This window comes from Poromitra crassiceps (assembly GCF_964638095.1).
Source record: "Poromitra crassiceps genome assembly, chromosome: 17".
NCBI classification, from domain to species: domain Eukaryota; kingdom Metazoa; phylum Chordata; class Actinopteri; order Beryciformes; family Melamphaidae; genus Poromitra; species Poromitra crassiceps.
This window is the reverse complement of record NC_139635.1, coordinates 33,775,476-33,795,895: the sequence shown is the minus strand read 5'-3', so window position 1 is coordinate 33,795,895 and position 20,420 is coordinate 33,775,476.

Below are 20,420 nucleotides of genomic sequence, written 5' to 3'. Positions count from 1 at the left end.
GATAGTATTAACAAACACTAACAGGACACTGGCTCCAGTTCCAGGTGTGGAAGCTTTGAATGTCCTCAGAAAAAGCTAAGGGACAACGATACAGGATTTTCAAAAAACTAGATTTGTCCTCTGAAAACAATCTGCTTCATTTTTGTTTGATGACAGCAGGGTGAACTAGCTGCTTACCCAGAATGGTTGTCCATGTTCTACAGACACACTGGCCTCCTGCCACTTGTCTCCCTGGTCCCCCGTCTCACTCCACTGCAGAATCCCTTCCTCGTCTCCACCAGTGTCTAGTTTCCTAGGGGACATTTGTGAAAGCAGCCTTCAGTATTGTTTAATAGACAGCTTAGTAAATGAATGTTTGGCACACGTTTTAAAATGCAGCTCTCTAGTGTAGTATTGTTGCTACTCATCAGGCATCAAATGGTTACCTGTCATTTATGGAGACTCTGAGAGTACCAACATTATTGCCATACATGTGGAACCAGAATTTAAGACAGTGCCCTCCAGTGGCAGGCTGGAGTACATCACTGTAAAGGAACAACAAGTCTCCTCTCTGGCCCATATAGCTGTCCACATAGAGATAGTAACCTGGGAGAAATATGCAGATAAACAAATAAACAAATAAATAAGTGTGTGTGTGTGTGTGTGTGTGTGTGTGTGTGTGTGTGTGTGTGTGTGTGTGTGTGTGTGTGTGTGTGTGTGTGTGTGTGTGTGTGTGTGTGTGTGTGTGTGTGTGTGTGTGTGTGTGTGTGTGTGTGTGTGTGTGTGTGTGTGTGTGTGTGTGTGTGTGTGTGTGTGTGTGTGTGTGTGTGTGGCTAGCTACTATAACCTGATGTTATTTCACAGCTGGTATATTGTATTTACTGTACACACCAAATGGGAGCAAGACATGTTTGAAACATTTGAATTTCAATAACCAGAAATCATGATGTCATGTTTACCAACCCGCCCGATCTGTGACGCTTTACACCAAATGATACCAAAAGGTCAAACATTACAAAAGGCAGTTGTAATGCAAGGTTTGCCGATCATAATGTTATAAACACTATACCAACCCTGTACTGAGTTGGTGGTGTGGTCCACACTGGGGCCGGTGTTGTTCGAGGCTCCTCTGCTCCTTAGCCAGTCCCCCTGATCCAGTCCTCCGCCCAGGTTGCTCCAGCTGCACAAGCTCCTCTCAAAGTCACAGTACCCAGGAGGAGGGCAGCGGACATCGGTCAGCCCCACGTCATCAAAGGCCATGTCCCCCTGCTGGCTCGAGCCAAGCTTCACACCTTCCACCACAATCTGAAACACACGCACACATGCATGCACGCAGGCACGCGCACACACACATACACACACACACACACACACACACACACACACACACACACACACACACAATGCTATGGGCGTCACCGCTTCCAATACAGTGTACAATTAATCTGTTAAGATTTAATTTTAGTCACATTTTATTGACTGAAATGTTTATTGAGTTAAAGCCCCATTCAGCAAGTTTTCCAAGTTTTGCTATTGGGGAAACTGCGCCCTCTGCGTGCAATAGTATCGATAAAGATAGTATTGAAAACACAGTGCCAGAAAGCTCTATGTACATGTTGTGACATCGGGTACTCACCACGTGATGAAATAATAATCCATAGTTCCGTGAAACATCATTTTCGTAGCAAATCCGAATCAAGTTACTTCCTGGTTTTCAGGAATACAACGCTGCCGCTGTAGAGCGCATGCGCACATCTTTTTTTTTTTTTTTTTTATTGCCACGGGACGTGGCAGACAAACTGCTTAGTCCCAGGGCTGGCCAATGGAGGGCGGTGTGGGATAAATAAAGGCGAGAGTCTCCCTATTACAAGTCAATCTACCATGTCCTATGACTAAAAAGCTCTTATATTACAGTAAAAAATGTCAAAAATCTTACTGATTGGGGCTTTAACAGTGAACATGGGTTCATTATAATCCCATTACAAATATAAAAAAAAATATTAAAATGTTGTTCAGAGGATTTCTAAGATTAATTAATCTCTTTTTTTCTTTTTCTCAAAACATTACACTCCGACTGTAACCTAAAGATAGCAGAGTGGATAAGCATCTGAGGCTGGACCCAGTGACTCACCCTGTACGGCTGCAGCCGGTGCACCAGTCCAGCCTGGGCGAACCTCCACAGCCGGCCCTGGTCTCCTCTCTGTGAGAAGAGCAGAGCTCGCCTCCCCTCCTCACTCTCCTGGTACACGTTCAGGGTCCCCATGCCTTCACCATACATGTGGTACCACAGCTCCACACATGCTCCTCTGTCTGAACAGCCACAGGAGGGAACACTACATATATAAACTAATGGGGCTGAGGTGTTTTGATTCCATTGCTAAAACTCTGTGGGGCGATCAAATACTAATAGCCACTGTATTAACTTTATTACCCTCCCTTTAGATCTGTAAAGTCAGACTACTAGATGTGCAGTGGGGCTGAAATACATATTCTATTTCCAATTATCCTCATTATTGTTTAAATAAAAGTAGAACCAAGGAACCTATAAAAGAAGGAAGAGTCATTACACCATACCAACGTTCTAATGTTCTGGTTGGGGCCAGACTTGGGTGCCAGTTCTATTGAAGCCTATAGGAGATACATGGAGAAGCACACTAAAACCTAACATATCTACGTCGTATGACCTTTGATGAAGAAATGCCTCTACCAGATCAAAAGAACACAAGCAGAGTAGAACGTTGCTATGATATAATGGCTCTTCCTTCTTTTATAGGTTCCTTGGGTAGAACCATGGAACCAATCTACGGCACAGTGCTGATCTGAGTGTGTATACATCTCAAAAGGAAATGACCGTGAGACTGTTGTCTGTACAAGAACAGTGGAAAGCAAGCAACTGCCTCACCTGCAGGGTACAGCGGTGAAGCCATCTTGGCCGTCTGGCCGGCCGGGTCAGTGGCAGAGGAGGGCAGGTAGTAGTAATTTCCAGCGGGAGTGTTGGTGGTGTGGTCGCTGTCTGGCCCAGTCCCGGGGTTGGGAGTGGACCCCGACTGTCTGACCCAGTCAGAGTCATCATTGGTCTGCTGCTGCCAATCACAGCTCCCCTTCTCGAAGTCACACCGACCCACAGAAAGTTCTACAGGACAATATTTTGGAGGGAAAGGGGGCGGGGGGGCGATTACTCAAAGTTTATCATTCAATATCTCTAAAATATAGAGATGAGTGTGTAAGTGTGTTACAGTTCTTTGAGATCAACTACTATGTTGTACGGTTGTTTTAATTTCTTCTCTCCATCGGTTTGTAAAACTAGGTAGGCTATCACTTGCCAAATGGTGGATATCAAATTTTGGAACAAAGGGTCTCTCACTGGGTCTATCTGCAGTTTCAGAGGCCTCTTCACAATGCAAAAGGGGAGGAGGGGGATCATGCACACATAAACCCAGACTTTCAGCTCCCTTATATGATGGACACCAATCTACACTATAATGACAGGAGTGTCTGTCTCTCTGTCTCTCTCGCTGTCTCTCTGTCCTTCGCGTATCTCGAGAACCGTTGGTCGGATCGACTTCAAAGTAAACTTTGGGAGTGCGCTAAGGGGGACCTGACATAGAGCAGTGCCCAATTTCGTGCAATTCGGCACAGCGCCACCTACTGGCAACACAAAAAGTTGTTTATCTTGAGAACCGTTCATCCGATTGACTTCAAACTTGGGGAGTGTGCTGTCATCTGATCAACTTCAAACTCGGGGAGTACGCTTAGGGGGACCCAATAGCGCCACCTACTGGCAACACAAAAAACGGTTTATCTCGATAGCCATTCATCTGATCGACTTCAAACTTGGGGAGTGCGCTGCTGGGAACCCGACATAGAGCAGTGGCGAATTTTGTGCAATTCGGCACAGCACCGCCTACTGGCAACACAAAAAGCGATTTACCTTGAGAACCGTTCATCCGATTGACTTCAAACTTGGGGAGTGTGCTGCTGGGAACTCGGCGTAGTGCAGTGCTGAATGTCTTTTACGTTTTTAGAGTCTAGTCATAATCTAATAATCATGTTAAATGCATAACGATCATTTTCTAGTGGCATTTTCTCCCAACAGCAGCCTTAGTACCTGTGGCAGGACACGACCCATTGATGAGAGAGGTGTCATCAATGGCAATGTCTCCTGCCTCTCCGCCCACTGTCGCCTCCAAAATCACTTGGTGGACTTTCTGTAAGGTCACATGACTCCGCACCACACGCCACTCATCCCCTTGATTTCCTGTCTGTTGCCACACCTACAGGAAAGAAAGGACACTGATTCATTCTTCACAATGAGGATGTGAGGAGATTTTTGCAATACCATGAAACCGACCAGTCAGTCCTCCTCAATATGCCATACAGGCATACATTGATGTTATTTTGCAACCAGCCTTGCACAATTGAGTGAAATGTATAATAAACAAACTGAAAACACACTGGAAACGGCCCTGTGTGTTTCTCAATCAACCTCAAAGTCGTTTTTCTGCTAGTTAAGGGAAGTAGGCCTAATTGTGGGCATCATCCATCAAGCAGACACGATCAACAATACAAATGTAGGCTGTCTTACCCACAAACAACCCTGCACTTTGATTGAAATGTAACTTTATAATATATATATATATATATATATATATATATATATATATATATATAGAGAGAGAGAGAGAGAGAGAGAGAGAGAGAGAGAGAGAGAGAGAGAGAGAGAGAGAGAGAGAGAGAGAGAGAGAGAAACATATCCCTATTATTTTATTTGAATATCTTGCATGTCTTACCAGTGTTTTCTTTAAGGGGTCAACTGTTTGCAGAACCATCTTCAAAGAGCCCACTGTGGCGCCAAACATGTGGTACCAAAATGTGAGGCAGTAGCCGTCTTCACCAGCGGGCGGCAGCAGTGCAGACTTCAGCTGGGCCACACTCCCCTTTGTACTTGGAGGGGAACTTTCAATGTACAAGTATTGCCCTGTGAAGCCCCATACAAAATTGATAATGGAACTAGGAACCATGCATCTTATACTGTAGCATCAAAAGCTGGTCGTCTTCTGTAATAATTCAGATGACATCCATTTTTAGTTAAAGTGGCAAAAACAATGATACAAATACAAAACAGGAAGTGGTGATCTTTCGGACTCATGTCATTCACACACACGCCTGCGCGCGCGCACACACACACACACACACACACACACACACACACACACACACACACACACACACACACACACACACACACATCATGCAATATTATCATTTGCTTATCCACAGTGTCCCATGCGATTGCTTATTACCACAAAACAGACGATGCTCTGTTATCTGTTGTACCAAGGCTCCAGTAGAGTTTAGAGTTTTTCTTATATATGATCTAAATCTGTTTGGTTTGTGTTTTGTTTAAATATGTGCCACAAGTGTGATTGTCAGACCTGTTTCACCATACAGTGGCAGTGAATGGCCAGGAAGCTACACAGCCCCCCAAGTACTACCAAAGATCGTCTAGCGTAGCACTGACCAGTGCTGGTGGTGTGGTCTCCTGCAGGCCCGGTGTTGGGGGTCTCAGTGGGACCAGACCACCTCTGCCAGTCCAGCTCCTCCTCAGCCCCCTGCACCCACCCACACAGACCATCTTCAAAGCTGCAGCCGGAGACAGACAGGGCTGAGGAAAGAGAAATAATTTACTATTAGCCAACCTTGCTCCAAAATTCTCCCTTCTTGTTGGTTTCAGCACAGTACACAATGCAGTGCAGCACTGAGGGTGGCCCCTGCTATGTTTAAAGTTATGCATGGCTGCACTCTCTTTCAGTCGAACTACTAGCTTCTAGATAGGCACACACATTATTAAAGGGATAGTTCGGTTTGTTTGAAGTTGGGTCCTATCAGCTAGTCAGATACACTAACGTAATTCGGTACAGTGGTCTGGAAGCGAGGCGCAGTGTCTAACGAGATCCGGCACCCAGAGCAGCAGCCAAACCAGCCTTTTCTCTCTCAGTACTGGGGGTCAACAACTAAAACTATAACTGTAATTTAGCCACCTAAAACAACGCCCACCTAAACAAATCGATATCCGTGTACATGCACGCTCTATTTTGACAATTTTCATCGCTTTACTTTTCCGCAAAACAGCAGTTTCATTCGGCACTGCTTTTTCTCACAACCGTACAACCACCGTATTCCGCCGCTAAAAGCCAGCTCCGAGCCGCAGCACTGGATTACTCCGCAGTTATTTGGGGGTAGGCTATTTTATTTCTCCCGGTTTGAAGACACAACAAATAGAATACACGAACGAAAATATGAGTGATTTTGATAGCGAGGATGATATGCCATTCACCTTGGTGACAAGAGGATACAATTATGAACCAGAGAGAATACAGAAGAGGAACTTTTGCAGAGAGTGAACAGGCAGAGAGATGCGCCTGCTGCCTAAATGCCTGGGTGCCCTGGCTGCAGACCTTATTCACCATTCCCAGGATAAATTGTGGAAAACGTCCCAGACCAGAGAGGCCAGGTGACTTGTTGTCTCTAAAGTAAGTCAGTGTTTTATCTCTATTCTAAGCCTTCCTGTTTTGTAAACCGCGGCTCTGTGCTCTGTGCTGGCTTTAGCGGAGGAATACCGTGGTTGTACGGTTGGGAGAAAAAGCAGTACCGAATGAAATGACTGTTTGGCGGAAAAGTAAAGCGTAGAAAATTCTCAAATAGAGCGTGCATGTACACAGATATCGATTTGTTTAGGTGGGCGTTGTTTGAGGTGGCTAAATTACGTTTTAGTTGTTGACCCCCAGTACTGAGAGAGAAAAGGCTGGTGAGGCTGCGCGAGGCTGCTCCTCTGGGTGCCGGATCTCGTTAGACACTGCGCCTCGCTTCCAGACCACTGTACCGAATTACGTTAGTGTATCTGACTAGCTGATAGGACCCAACTTCAAACAAACCGAACTATCCCTTTAAGGAAATATTATTTACCTGGTGGTTGGAAGGAATTTTCACAGTTTAGGAAAGAGATGTCATCCACAGCAACAACGGGATCTCCAGCTGTAGTCCCCCCCTGACTAGCTCCATCCACACTACTGAACAACACCTGAGAATAGAAACAATCACACGAATGCTTCAGTTCTAGTCACTCAGGTGTACGGGACTACAGGTGTATGGGACTACCTGGACTCCCTGTATGGGACTACAGGTGGAAACTAGCCCTTGGGCTAAAACCTGGCATATTTACTGTACGGCTGTACTGTCCATTAATGTGCAATGTCCCATCTTCTAAATAAATGAATCTGAATCTGAATCAGGTCCTCCTTGATTTTGAATGAGCCCCGACTCCTTATAATTATCAATCAGCATGGAACAAAAACCTGCAGGACACTAGTAGAGCTCTTTCTCAAATGTGTCCTCGGGTGTTCTTGTGTCCTCCTCCATGACACGTTTTATGTAATATCTAACCGCCAAGGCACCAACACAAAAGCACCAATGGTGACTTGACCGGTGAGAATGAATTGAAAGCCCCCAAGCTTCATTGTGAGAACGGCACATTCTACAGCAGTGCAGTAGTCTACACAGTACAGAGGCAGGGTAATGAACTGCTGTGTGTCTTGATCATAATTTAATCAATTGATTATGCGCTCGACGTGAAGCACACAGCCTGTCTCAAACTGTATGATGACTGTATGGAAGCGTCTCCGTGCTGACCTTCATGAGAAGATCTTTCTCTCCAAGACAATTTGGGAAGAACTTTCTCCGCAAGGTCACAAACATCCTCTTGGCGTTCTTGGATTTGATAAATCAGCGTAGACCTCAAGGGCCGCAATTGAGTACCAATAATTATAGTAGTGTCCCCAAAAACAAAGATAACCTCTCGACTGTATTGATCAGGATGGCGGATTGGCAATGTACTACGTATGTAAGGGATCGGCAACCATGTGCCATGGAGTGTGCCATGGAGGGCCAAGAGTCTGCAGGCTTTCATTCCAACCAAAGATTACGCCGGCTGATTCCACTAATAATTAGCACATCTCCGTTAAAAACACATATTACATTTACTTGCATCGATTGTATTCTTTCCACCTGTCTTAAAATGGAACTATTCAATGGATATGAAGGCACACCTTATAAGGCCGTAGGTGCTGGCCCAGGGGCAGATACTCGGCGGTCCACGTCGGGGAGCCGTCAGTCATAACAGAGTTATGGCTGCGTGACCACAGGGTTGCTTCACTGCCGTCAGCGTGCTGCATAAGCACTCTGAGTGACCCAGCACTGCCCGCACTCATGTGGAAGTGAAACCTGGGCCCAGCGAAGAGGGAAGGAAGCCGGGGAGAGCGTTGGGTTAGGAAGGGAGGCGTGTGTGTGTGGGAGGGAGGGAGAGAGGAGGAGGGGTGTGGGGGGCATTGAGCAATTCATACACTACCAATTCCACTCTCAGTATCAAAACAAACATTTGATAGACTTTGGGCATGATAATGATAATAATAATAATAATAATAACGTGGCTTTTTGTTATAAGAGCAAACTGGCCACCGGTGTCACGGCTGTCACTCACAGAATCTGGCAGTAGGGGGATGAGGGTGAGAGGGTGGGACTCTGGAGTCGGGCCTCGCACTGCGCGGGCTCTTGGCTGAAATTCACTCTCACGTAGTGGCCTGGGAAAGGAGGTAAAACATCCGCGATCAGCAAAGTTGCCTCTTAAACTTGCCTGCTTCAGCAGCTCTGGAGCGTTAGCAGCAGCGACGATCACTTGAGCTCCACGTCCAGGTCAGAAAGGTCACCTGTGTCTGTCGTGTGGTCGGTGGGAGGCTCAGTGTTGTTACTGGCTCTCTGTCTCTGCCATCTGCTCTGCCCAGCGCTCATGTCAAGCCACCCACACTGGCCACTCTCAAATGTGCACGGACCTGAAAGGCACGTACAGGGCATGAGCCACCTGAAAGGCACGTACAGGGCATGAGCGACCTGAAAGGCACGTACAGGGCATGAGCGACCTTTGTTGGGGAAAAGACAGGAAGTGAGTATTGGTTCACTTCGCTCATAGCATTGTTAGGGGAGAAATTTCGATTTATTTCAGCAGCAAAAATAAATATGTATTATATTTCAAGTAAGAACTGCTATTGATCATCCATGGCAATCAAAGCAATTTTTGTAACAGCAGTTTGTTTTTGCAGTTTGAGAAGAACGATCTATTCTTTTGTCACAAAATACCCATACTGTATTTATAGGCTAGTGTACCTTAAGTATCTAAAAAAAAACACAGAATCTGTTTCGTCATTATAAGATTAAACTCTAAAGTAACGGTGTGTTTCTCACAGAACTGTGAACTTGGAATGTGCAAATGCACAAATCTCATAGAAAACATTGGCCAAGTGGCCTTGACAAAAATAACTGGTTGTCTTCTAGAAGAAGGCGGTCACCTCTCATTATGCATCTCTTTAAAGTGCTAATATGACTGGTTGTACAGACCACTTTATTATATTCTTTCTGTATGAACAGAATGATGGATATTCAAACCTATGAAACTCTGTGTAATGATCCACAACCTGCCAAACTGCCACTCTCCGCCTCACTGATGCGCCAAGCAGCTCTCACCACAGTTGTCCTCGTCCTCCCCTAGGGGGCAGTCCAGATGATAGTCACACTGTGCGCTGGCCAGAACACACACTTTGCCGTCTGACTGCCAACAGAAAAACTCATTATCCTGCAAGAGACAAAGAAATACCTTGAAGCCCACAGTGCGGTGGTGTGGCCATTCAGCCTTATGGCACTTTAGCCAATGTTTGGGGGTACCTCAACAACACGGCTAATAAAAAAAAACAAAAAATGGTCCTAACCCTAACCTCCCACAACCACATACCCCTTGCCACTCCCCTACCCACCCCTCGAACCCCGACTCTCTACCACCTTCCTATCCCTAGCTACAGCCCCTTTCCCCTAGCACCACCCCCTTCAATCACCACCCCCTCCTCCCACCACCCACATCCCCATAGCCACTCCCTCTACCCACCGCTCGAACCTTCCTATCCCTCCTTTCCTTGATGGAAAGGATGGACATGAGGTCACAGTGACCTTGAACTTTGACCACCAAAATCGAATCAGTTCATCCTTGAGTCCACGTGGATGTTTGAGCCAAATTTGAAGAAATTCCGTCAAAGCATTCCTGAGATATCGCGTTAATGAGCATGGGACGGACGGACATATGTACGTACCCGAAAACATAATGCCTCCGGCCACGGCTATCGCCGGCGGAGGCATAAAAACAAACAAATTTGCTTTATTCATCATTGAATTGCCTCTGCGGCCATTGCTTTGCTTATCTCACCATTGTCCTGTACAGTATAAATGTCAACTAACTCACCTGACAGGGATTGGTTGGTGCAGTTGAGGGTGAGGGCGTGGCTGGAGAAGTGGGTGTGGTAGAGAGAGTGGGTGTGGTAGAGAAAGTGGGCATGGTAGAGAAAGTGGGCGTGGTAGAGAAAGTGGGCGTGGTAGAGAAAGTGGGCATGGTAGAGAAAGTGGGCATGGTAGAGGAAGTGGGCGGGGCAGAGGTTGGCAGTGCGCCAGGCAGTTGGCTGTTGTTGGGGTCCAGCACACACTCCCTCGAGAAGGAGATGTCATCCAGAGCAGCCAATCCTCTCTGACCGTCTCCTCGCTCGTAGCAGAAGACAATCTGCGGAGACAAACATACTAGAGAAACTAGGCCTTTCTGACCTTACTGCAACCTGCTATTTTCCGTGGTACTATGTGAGCACCCTCTCTAAAACAAAGAACCATACACAAAGCCAAGACCTTTTAGCGGACGTAGGTCTTGTTATTATTGTGCTATGCAAGTTCACCTGGAACACATTGTCAGCGATGACCTAAACAACCTATTTGTGAGGTAGTGAAACGTTGCCTTATTATGAAATGAAAAGATTTGAGAGATAACAAACATAAATTGGATCTGATACTGCATACCATCATGGGATCTGAGGCCCTCATTAAAAGTAGGTTCTCACCAATGCAGTTCTTCATTAAATCTGATTTATTTTTGTTCATCAAGATATGAATGCCATAGATATGAATGTGATCTATTATGTCATATGGCAGAATGAATGACCCGAGCCCATCTTTCTTTTTTTTAATATATAAATGAGGCTCTAGGTAGGATTCTATGGTGACAACAGTTGTATTCCATTAATGAACCAGCTGTCTGTGTTCTCCTCACTGACCTTACTGTTGGCGGAGGAGGAGAAGGTGACCTCTGCTCTCTGCCAGCTGAAGCTCTGTGAAGTTTCCCTGAGCCACAGCACTGCATCCCCACTGGCAGACTGTAACGTTCTGGACTGGACAGTCAGTCTGGCTGCGTCATCATCCAGACTGTAATGGAAGAATCTCACCTGCATGGATTCAACAAGCATAGCTGCACTCATGTGACCACACAAAACAAGGCGATGGTTTGCTTCGGAAAAACAAGAATTACCAACTTCTTTTTTTCTACTTGGTTTGTGAACCAGACGGTCTTGTGAAGGGCAATCTGGGAATCAGTTAAAAAAAAAAAAGTATTTTTCTCTAACCTCTGGAGGCAGCCCCGTTTCAATGTGGCGCAACAGGAACTCAAGAGGCTCCGTCGGCAGCGGAAGAAAATCCCTTTCCGCTCCCTGCAAGCTCTGCCATTGGCTCTAACCGACCGGCTCTGACCATTTATGGATTTCCTTTCAGTTTCCTGCGTGTCGCTCTCAAATCTTTCCATCGCTATGAAACAACAAGAACAACTCTTGCTACATGCCACAACTTGCTACACGCTGAAAACAGTACGTTTTGACTACACACCGGTCACGTCCACTCTATTTTGATCGGGTAAAGCGCAGCATGCAAGCCTGCACCCTGCGAGCACTGTTGCACCCCTTTTCACGGAGCTTGCCGACAGATTTTCGATGCAAGTGGGAAAGTCTGTCTCGAGAGATTATGTGAAGGATGATCAACTCGCAAGGTTGCCTGACTCACAATACTAATAAATTACACTATCAGTGAATGTACAATGTTTTTCATGATCTTAAAGCCATTTTGATCTAAAGGCGTATGCTTAAAAGCTTGGAATTTGTTTCTTAAACGAATATAAATAGTGAAGCCTGCGTGTCTGTGTATGACTTTCCCTTTGCCTTTCTATCAGCGGCTACTTTAAAGAATCAAAAATATAAAATCATTTTGATTTGTGTCACTGCATAATTCCATTTGTTATGTCATAGTTTTAATGTCTTTGCTAATATTGTAAAATGTGGAAAATAGCAAAAATAAAGAAAAATGTGGTCCGTCCAAAATTTCGACTGGTAGTGTTACAAAGGGTAAAAGCTATAGACAACGCTGTCTCTCCTGTCGACAGCTCATACATACAATGGAGAGAAATTCAGAGAATGAATAATGTATACTGGAATGAGAGACAACGCAAGTAACAACTCAAGTCAGTTAGCTGTATCATGCCCAAATACCTGGAAGGCCCATGTGCATCTATACTCACAGTGCAGTTAGAGCTGGGTAGTAAAGTATTGGAGAGGATCTCTGATGTCTGGCCCTTTTCAGCCAGGTGAGTCCCAGGGACAATATAGTGACCTGGATGATGATGATGACAGTAAAAAAAATAAAAAAGATTCATAATTATGACAGTAAATAGAAAGACAAATTAATTTTGAAATCCCAGGCCAAAACCCACCAATATGTAACTCCCCCCCCCCCCCCCAAAACAAACAAAACACAAAACACAATAAATATATTCACAATACCATTAATTTATGATTTGTGTAGTCATTGATTTGTGTAGTCATGTATAGGCAGGACTCTTAGGCATTAGCACATTGCTGGTTACTTCAGAGAGTGACACACCTGCAGCTGTGTTTTGGGTGTGATCCCTGGGAGGCCCGTGGGCCGGCCAGGCTGCCTGCCCCTCGCGGAGGGTCCACTCAGCCCCAGGAGTGTCGGCCTCACTCCCAGCCCAGGAGCACAGGCCCTGCTCAAAGCTACAGCGCTCCACCACACCCTGCCGCTCTACAAAGAGTGAGAGACTGATCACAGGTTTCAAACAGGTACACAACAGGAACACCAACCTGTGAATTTACTAGGAATTTCAAATATAGACACAGACATTGCTTTTAGATTCCTAACAATATCACACCTGCATGCTTTTATATTTCTGTCTGTAAAATAAGAACTTTGTAATGCATTAAGTCAAAAAGTACAGTACCTGTATGGGCAGTGTGCTTGCGTATATTAATTTGACTGTATATGAATACCACTATTTCTAACATATTGACTGTTGTTGTAACTTGCCACAGTTGGTCTCATCAGACCAATCCCCACAGTCGTCACTGAAGTCACACACTTGGGTGTGCTGCACACAAACATTGTTGTTGCAGGTAAACATGTCCACTGGACACCTGGGCTGGGGCTCTGGAAAGGATGGAATGACCAAACATGCATATAAATTAGCTCGATGCTGAAAAAAGTGCCATGTATTCTAACCATTCGCTGGATAAGAAAAAGGCTATAAAGGGCAATATTTACAATAATATTTAATTAAATTAATAATCCACTGTTGGATTACACTGTTAGTATCAAAAATCTGCAGCTGCCTTACTTTCATTTGGCTAACTGATTCATTTTTCAATATATAGTGGAACAGTTTTTCAATACACTGTTATTATAGCAGTTACATTATAGCATTATTAAGTAGTAGTAGTAGTAATAATAGTAATAATAGCAGTAAGTAGTGCAGTAGTAGTAATAATACATGACAGTGATATAGCGCATTTCTAGAACTCAGTCGCTTAGTAGTAGTGGTGGTACCTGTATTATCCATTTCAAAGGGATAAGTAAGAAGAAATAAGTGCTGCGTTAGTGAGGTGGTCTGATTTGATTTGAGTTGAATTTATTTGGGATAAACAAAGTAACATACAGTACATGGTAAAAGTACTTCATGTAAGTTTCACCCCAGAAGATCGCCCAAGAAAGTATGAATTAAAACACTTATTTCCATTGTGGTCCTCATTTAGTGTGGTCACACTAAATGTGTCTGAGCCTACCAGGCAGGGTGCAGTTGGAGAAGTCTACGTCATCAATGGCAATGTGGCCCAGCTGGCTGAAGGTCCTGGTGGCTGCAAACAGGACGGTGAAGTCCTGAGGGGTCCGACCGACCGTGACCTCACCGTGACGCCACGAGTCTCCCTGGTTTCCAGACAGCCACCACAGGGGAGTGGACCTGGATCCCTCCTTCAGCAGCACCTTCAGCTCCCCTATGCCTGTGACAGTGTGACAGTATGACACTGTGCACAGCTGAAGATCACATGCAAGGCAACGTACCGCACATATATTTGTGGACACACATACAGACTCTCATATGAAGACAGGTACACACAGGCGCGCGCGTGGGCCCACACACACACACACACACACGCACACGCACACGCACACAACATACTGCACATACTGTATGTGACAGGGACTGGTGTTTTGGATAAGTAGGCTATTTTTTTTACAGATTATGAAAGTGCAGATTGTAAGCTTTCAAATGATGTGTGATAGTTGAAGAAGATATGCTTATTTGAATGTTCGTACTCATAAAAGCACGCACGCACGCGCGCGCACGCACCCGCGCACACACACACACACAATCATGTCATTATGTATGGATGCATACACACACACACACCTTCTCCATACATGTGGTAGTAGAAGTGCAGTGTGCAGGTAGCGCTGGCCTGCTTCATGCTGGGACTCTGCAGGGCAGCAAAGCTGATCTGGTTTCCTCGGTCAGCCTCCACCGCCATGTACCAACCTGGAGGAGTCAGAGAAGAACATGAGTCCTCTGTATTTATGCAGCAGTGCTAGGCCACCACAGCAGGAACACAGCCTCCACTGTTGGAGGAATCCCTGAAGTGTAGGCCTAATGTTTAGAATAAGCAGCTTTATGATGAGTATCCAAAGAAGAATACAAAAATCAACGGTGTAAACTTGCACATACAAGAACCACAACTGGGACAAAACAAGGTTGGTGGTGGAGACCAAGTCAGCTGATACACTGTTGAAGTAATGTGATACCAGGTAAGGGTGGGGGGGGGGGGGGGGTTGGGGTGTTTCGTTACCTAGCTCAGTGCCCAGTGTGTGGTCCACAGAGGGTCCAGTATTCTCAGTGTCATTAGCGTTTCTGCCTCTCTGCCACTGAAACAGGCCCACGCTGATGTCCTCCCAGCTACATGTGTCATTCTCAAATGAGCAGCCGACAAAACCTCCACTCGTTTCATTCACTGGAGAAGATATTAGTAGACGGAGAGCAACAACACATTGGGCAATTTTTTTTTTTATTATTTATTGTTTTTCATTACAGAATTTAGACTAATGGAATATTGAAATGAAGAACAAAACAAAAATGGCAGTACCTGGACAGAGGCCTGGAGTGAAACTGATGTCATCGATGGCAATAAATCCCATGTCTGTGGACTCTGCTTGGATCAGCACCTGAGCATGGTGGTTGAGGATATCAGTGAATATTATTGATAGAAATTGTTTTTGAGGAATCAAGTATCAATTTAGGTACTCAACTACAGTTTAATGTAAAAATGCTTCCACAGTCTGTTTCTCCACACCTGGAAAGGTTTGTCCTCCACGACAGAATGAGAGAACTGGGTCCAGCTGGATCCGCCACTGCTACTGTTGAATATCATGTCCTTCTCTGATGGCCCTGACCGTGTGTACACCTGCAATGTCCCCGAGTCACTGGGAAACAATAGACAACTGTGATGTTTCTGTTAAATTTCCTCATTGTAAAAAAATAAAACCTCCGTTTTATGTTAAAGTCAGGGGGATCAAACAATGTTGTTTTAAAAAACTTTGCAAAACAGGTCTTCTCAACACATCTCAATTCAATTTGAAAGTGTACAAAGTGAACTCTGCCTCAGGATATTGCTAGCACAAACCAGTGATTCACTTCTATGACATTTGAGCACACTTCCTGAGGAAGTCATGGGAAACTAAGCAGGAGAAACTTGCTCAAAAGTGCATCCTCTGTATTTTCACATACTCAGTAATGTGGGAAGGGTGATGATTTAGGTTTTTCTTTCTTCTGACCTGCTATCCATATGGTACCAGAAGGTGAGACAGCAAGTGTTCTTCAGTTGGATCCATTCTGAGACTACTTGAGCTAGACTGCTGCGGTTTGGGGACTTTGATGAGCTCAGCAAGAACCGACCTAATAACGAATAGATAATAAAAATGGGACAAAATCAAGAAGAAGAAAAAAGCTTAAAACTTAAAACGAGTTATACTGTGCTTTGATGACAGCCATTGTATTCATCACAGCAGCAGCATGGACCAGGAGCATTGCCTTAAACCAGTGGTTCTCAAACCTGTTCATGTCAAGGACCCCTAAACTGACTAAAATTAGACTACCGACCCCCATTTGATCATTTGATAAGATTTTGTCCCAGGGTCCCCCATCTGATAAGGTTTTTGTTTTTAGGTGTTTTATTACAGAAAGTGTATGAAACCCTATGACCAAACTAGCCATACATTCTGTCATTGTGTTACTTATGGATAGAATTATAGTGAAAATAAATTATTCACATTTTTACTGGGGACCCCCTGGAACCCTCTCAAGGACCCCTGGGGGTCCCCTGGACCCCACTTTGAGAACCACTGCCTTAAACCATGGCTACAACAAAGGCCCTGTGCACTCACATCCGTACAAAAACAATGAATAGCAGTGACTTCAGATAAATCGAGATTGCACCCTCTTTAGTTGTTAACGTCACCTTCTTTTATTACTTCTTACTACTTCTTTACGGTTTTTAACTTTTCACACTTTTCTGGACCTGCATAGTGACCAACCATATCTGAAGTCAGTTGGCTGACGAAACAGACAATGCAAGACTGCAAGTGTTGTTGTTTTTTCAATGAGAGGAGGACAATGAGCAGAATTTTGCAATCCATGACTCGGAGTGGCGATGCACACGGTGCAGCCAACTGTTGGCGGTCTTAATTGAGTAAGGAGATTTCATATTGTCTTGGGAAATAGCATCACATCAGCATGGTGGAGAATCGATTGTGTTAAATATGATTTAACTTTTACTACTGTAAATTAAATCACCGTTGCATAATAGCATCATTCTTCTATCAGGCTTAATAAACAGATACATAAATTGCTGAATTAAAAAAATATATGCTATTTTATAGAGCATTGCAAGCCGGTGGAGACATCTGAATTGTGACCTGTTTCTATGGCAACCACTGCTGATAAATTACACAGATTGGCCTAATGGGGGTGTAATAATTAAAGGTGAAATTGTAAACTTTTAAAGGCCATAACTGCTCCACCATGATCCGATTCTGCTGAAACGGCGGAATTACTGATTGGCCCATCCATCATTGCATCATGGGTGATGACACTTGTTTATTAGTGTTCTTATTTTTTTATTAGTAATCCAACTGCTTTCCAGACAGCAATATTGGTGTTATGGTTCCCCACCATATCACCAGCAACAAGTTATTATCGCCAACAAATTCATCACACCTACTCCTGGGATGTTGTTGGGCACAGCACAAAAACGTCCTTGTTTTCCATGATCGTTTCTGGGGCACAGCAAGATAGCACTAGTGGACCTGCCCCAGTAAATGGAGAGCTAACAACACCCTTGGCACGGACGGTCTATTTCTATTCCACTGGGATGATGATGTTTATCTTATTTACCTTATCCATGCGTTAGGTCTTACCCTCTGGCGTGTGAGTGGTGTGGTCTGTCGGTGGACCCTGGAAGCGTCCGTCGGCCAGCACCCAATCATAGCCCTCTTCCTGGGGGACTTTGACCCAGGTACACTGTCCTGACTCAAAGTCACAGCTGCCCAGGGGAGCGCATGGCCCATCCCTCATAGAAACATCATCTATTTGCATTGTAGAACTGGTGCCTGGAGCATGGCTTGCCTTAAAGACCACCTGATGAAGGTAGATGAATGAATGTTTTACCATAAAACATCTCATTGTACTAAATGGTACTCAAGTAGAAATAAAGATTCCCAGAAATCTAGTGTTACTAAACTAAAACAGTAACTAGTAATTTTCCACATCTGCAAATAGACAGCACAGACTGACTGAGAGAGAGACATGTTTGAAAAGGACCGCCATAGGAATGGCTTACATAGAATTTGCTAGGGGAGGTCACAGTGACCTCTGCCACCTCCCAGCCTGCAGAGGGAGCTCCAGAGCGCTGCCACAGTGCAGGACCCTGCTCCCCGCTCCGCAGCACATGGACAGCAAGGATGTCAGAGGAGCCTGTGGTCAGCCAGTACCTACACACACACACGCACGCACGCACGCACACACACTCGCACACACACACACACACGCACACGCACGCACACACACTCGCACACACACACACACACACACACACACACACACACACACACTCGCACACACACACACACACACACACACACACACACACACACACGCACGCACGTACGCACGCACGCACACACAGTTATGTGAACTGGTACATACCATGTTGTACAGTAAACTGGTACTATAGCTCTGGACTCACCAGAAGCGTATACACATCGCTGCTGTAGAGCTTAACTCTGGTGTGAGCAGCTGAGTCACTTCAGCCTGCGTAGGAGTCAACACAGTCAAGTAGAAACCTACAGGAAAGACAGAAAATGACAGCTGTTTAAAATCCAGCAATGGGTTGTTGTTTCAGCATAACTAAAACGTGTGTGTGTCTTGAGGTACTGCTGACATTGTACTTTGGGTATTGCGAGCCTTTCAATCTCGTTTCAAATGCTTTATAAGGCATAGATAGTCCTCACTTTAGACGAGGTCCCTTCAATACTTAACTAACAACTAGTTAATGCTTTCTAACGACCTGAATCCATCATGAATCACATACACCATCAAGCACACGCTGACTTTACTTTCTGTGTGTTTTTCAAGTATAGAGTGTTATACTGATTGTTTGACTTCTGGGCTATAGGCCAGCTACAGGACTAGCGGGTCAAGCTTTTTTTCTATCTTGTGTTTGTTCTGTTTTTACTCTGTTTGCTGTAATTATCCTTTGCGCTCATTGCATTTGACTATTTCTTATCTTTTTACTACGTTATTTTACTACTGTATTTTACTCTGTTTTGTATGTAATGTGTAATGTGTCTGGACCCCAGGAAGACTAGTGGTCGTCTTGGCGGCAGCTAATGGGGAGCCTTTTAAATAAACAAATAAATGAATTGCAGTATTAGTATGTCTTTATAAAACATTTAACCATTAGTGCATGTCTAAATCATTATATGGATAAATGCATGCATAAATATACATCTTGTTAATCATTAACTTACACTTTCTAAATGATCTTATGAACCATCAACAACTCCTAAATAACTGGTAGAATAACACATTTATAAATGATGAATTTTAGTATTTACTAATACTTAACTAATGCTTCATAGCGTGCAGTTATTATGAAGTGTCGCCAACTTTTGTGGTTCACTTACTATTAACCAACTGCACACGTTTGAACAGAGCACTGTCCCTGCCGCTGCTTCTACAATGGCAAACCTGAACTCACCATTTTCAGTTCCATAGGTGTGGTCCACACGATCTGCTGTTCCTCTTTTGCGATCCCAACGGCCCGTATGACTGACATCCTGCCCAAAGCCGCACCAGCTGGAGTCAAACCCGCGCACATCTACACGGGTGTAAAACGAGCAACGCTGTAAGCATCTCTATTAGGGGTGTCACAATATATCGTCCCACGAAATTTCGCGATAGTAAAACGTCACGATATGTATCGTTGAGATGAAATCTCATATCGTGAAAAAAAAAAAAAAAAAAAAAAAACATTTTTTTTTTTTTTTTCAAAAGTAGACAAAGAAACGTCTTTGTTTGTTGAAGTTCAATGTGTGGAAAGTAGTTCAGTTGAACAAGTCTCTGAAGAGACACATGAGAAGTTATACAGGAGAGAAACCATTCAATTGAGTTTCTGGCAAAACTGTTTACTTGACAGGAAAAACTGAAGATGCATAAAAAATAGACTAAGAAAAGTCTTGTTGTTTGAGTTTGAAGAAAAACTGAAGATGCATAATGATAATTTATACTGCTGAGAAACCTTTTAGTTCAAAGTAAATCTAAGTGACGGTGTAACTCATTCTATTTCAAGATAAGCCTTATCTCCAATCTCATGTTTTTTCTAGTTGTTATTGTAATAACAATTTCCCACAACAGCATGTTTTGTATTTGTGCATTTCAAATAAAATACTACTTTTCCAGTCATATATTGTCATTATTCAAGTTTAAAAAAATATTGTTAAAATCGTATCGTATCGTATCGTTATCGTGAACCCAGTATCGTGATACGTATCGTATCGTGAACTGAGTGTATCGTGAACTGAGTGTATCGTGACACCCCTAATCTCTATTCATGTTTTTGATTTGCAGTAGCCATTGCTTT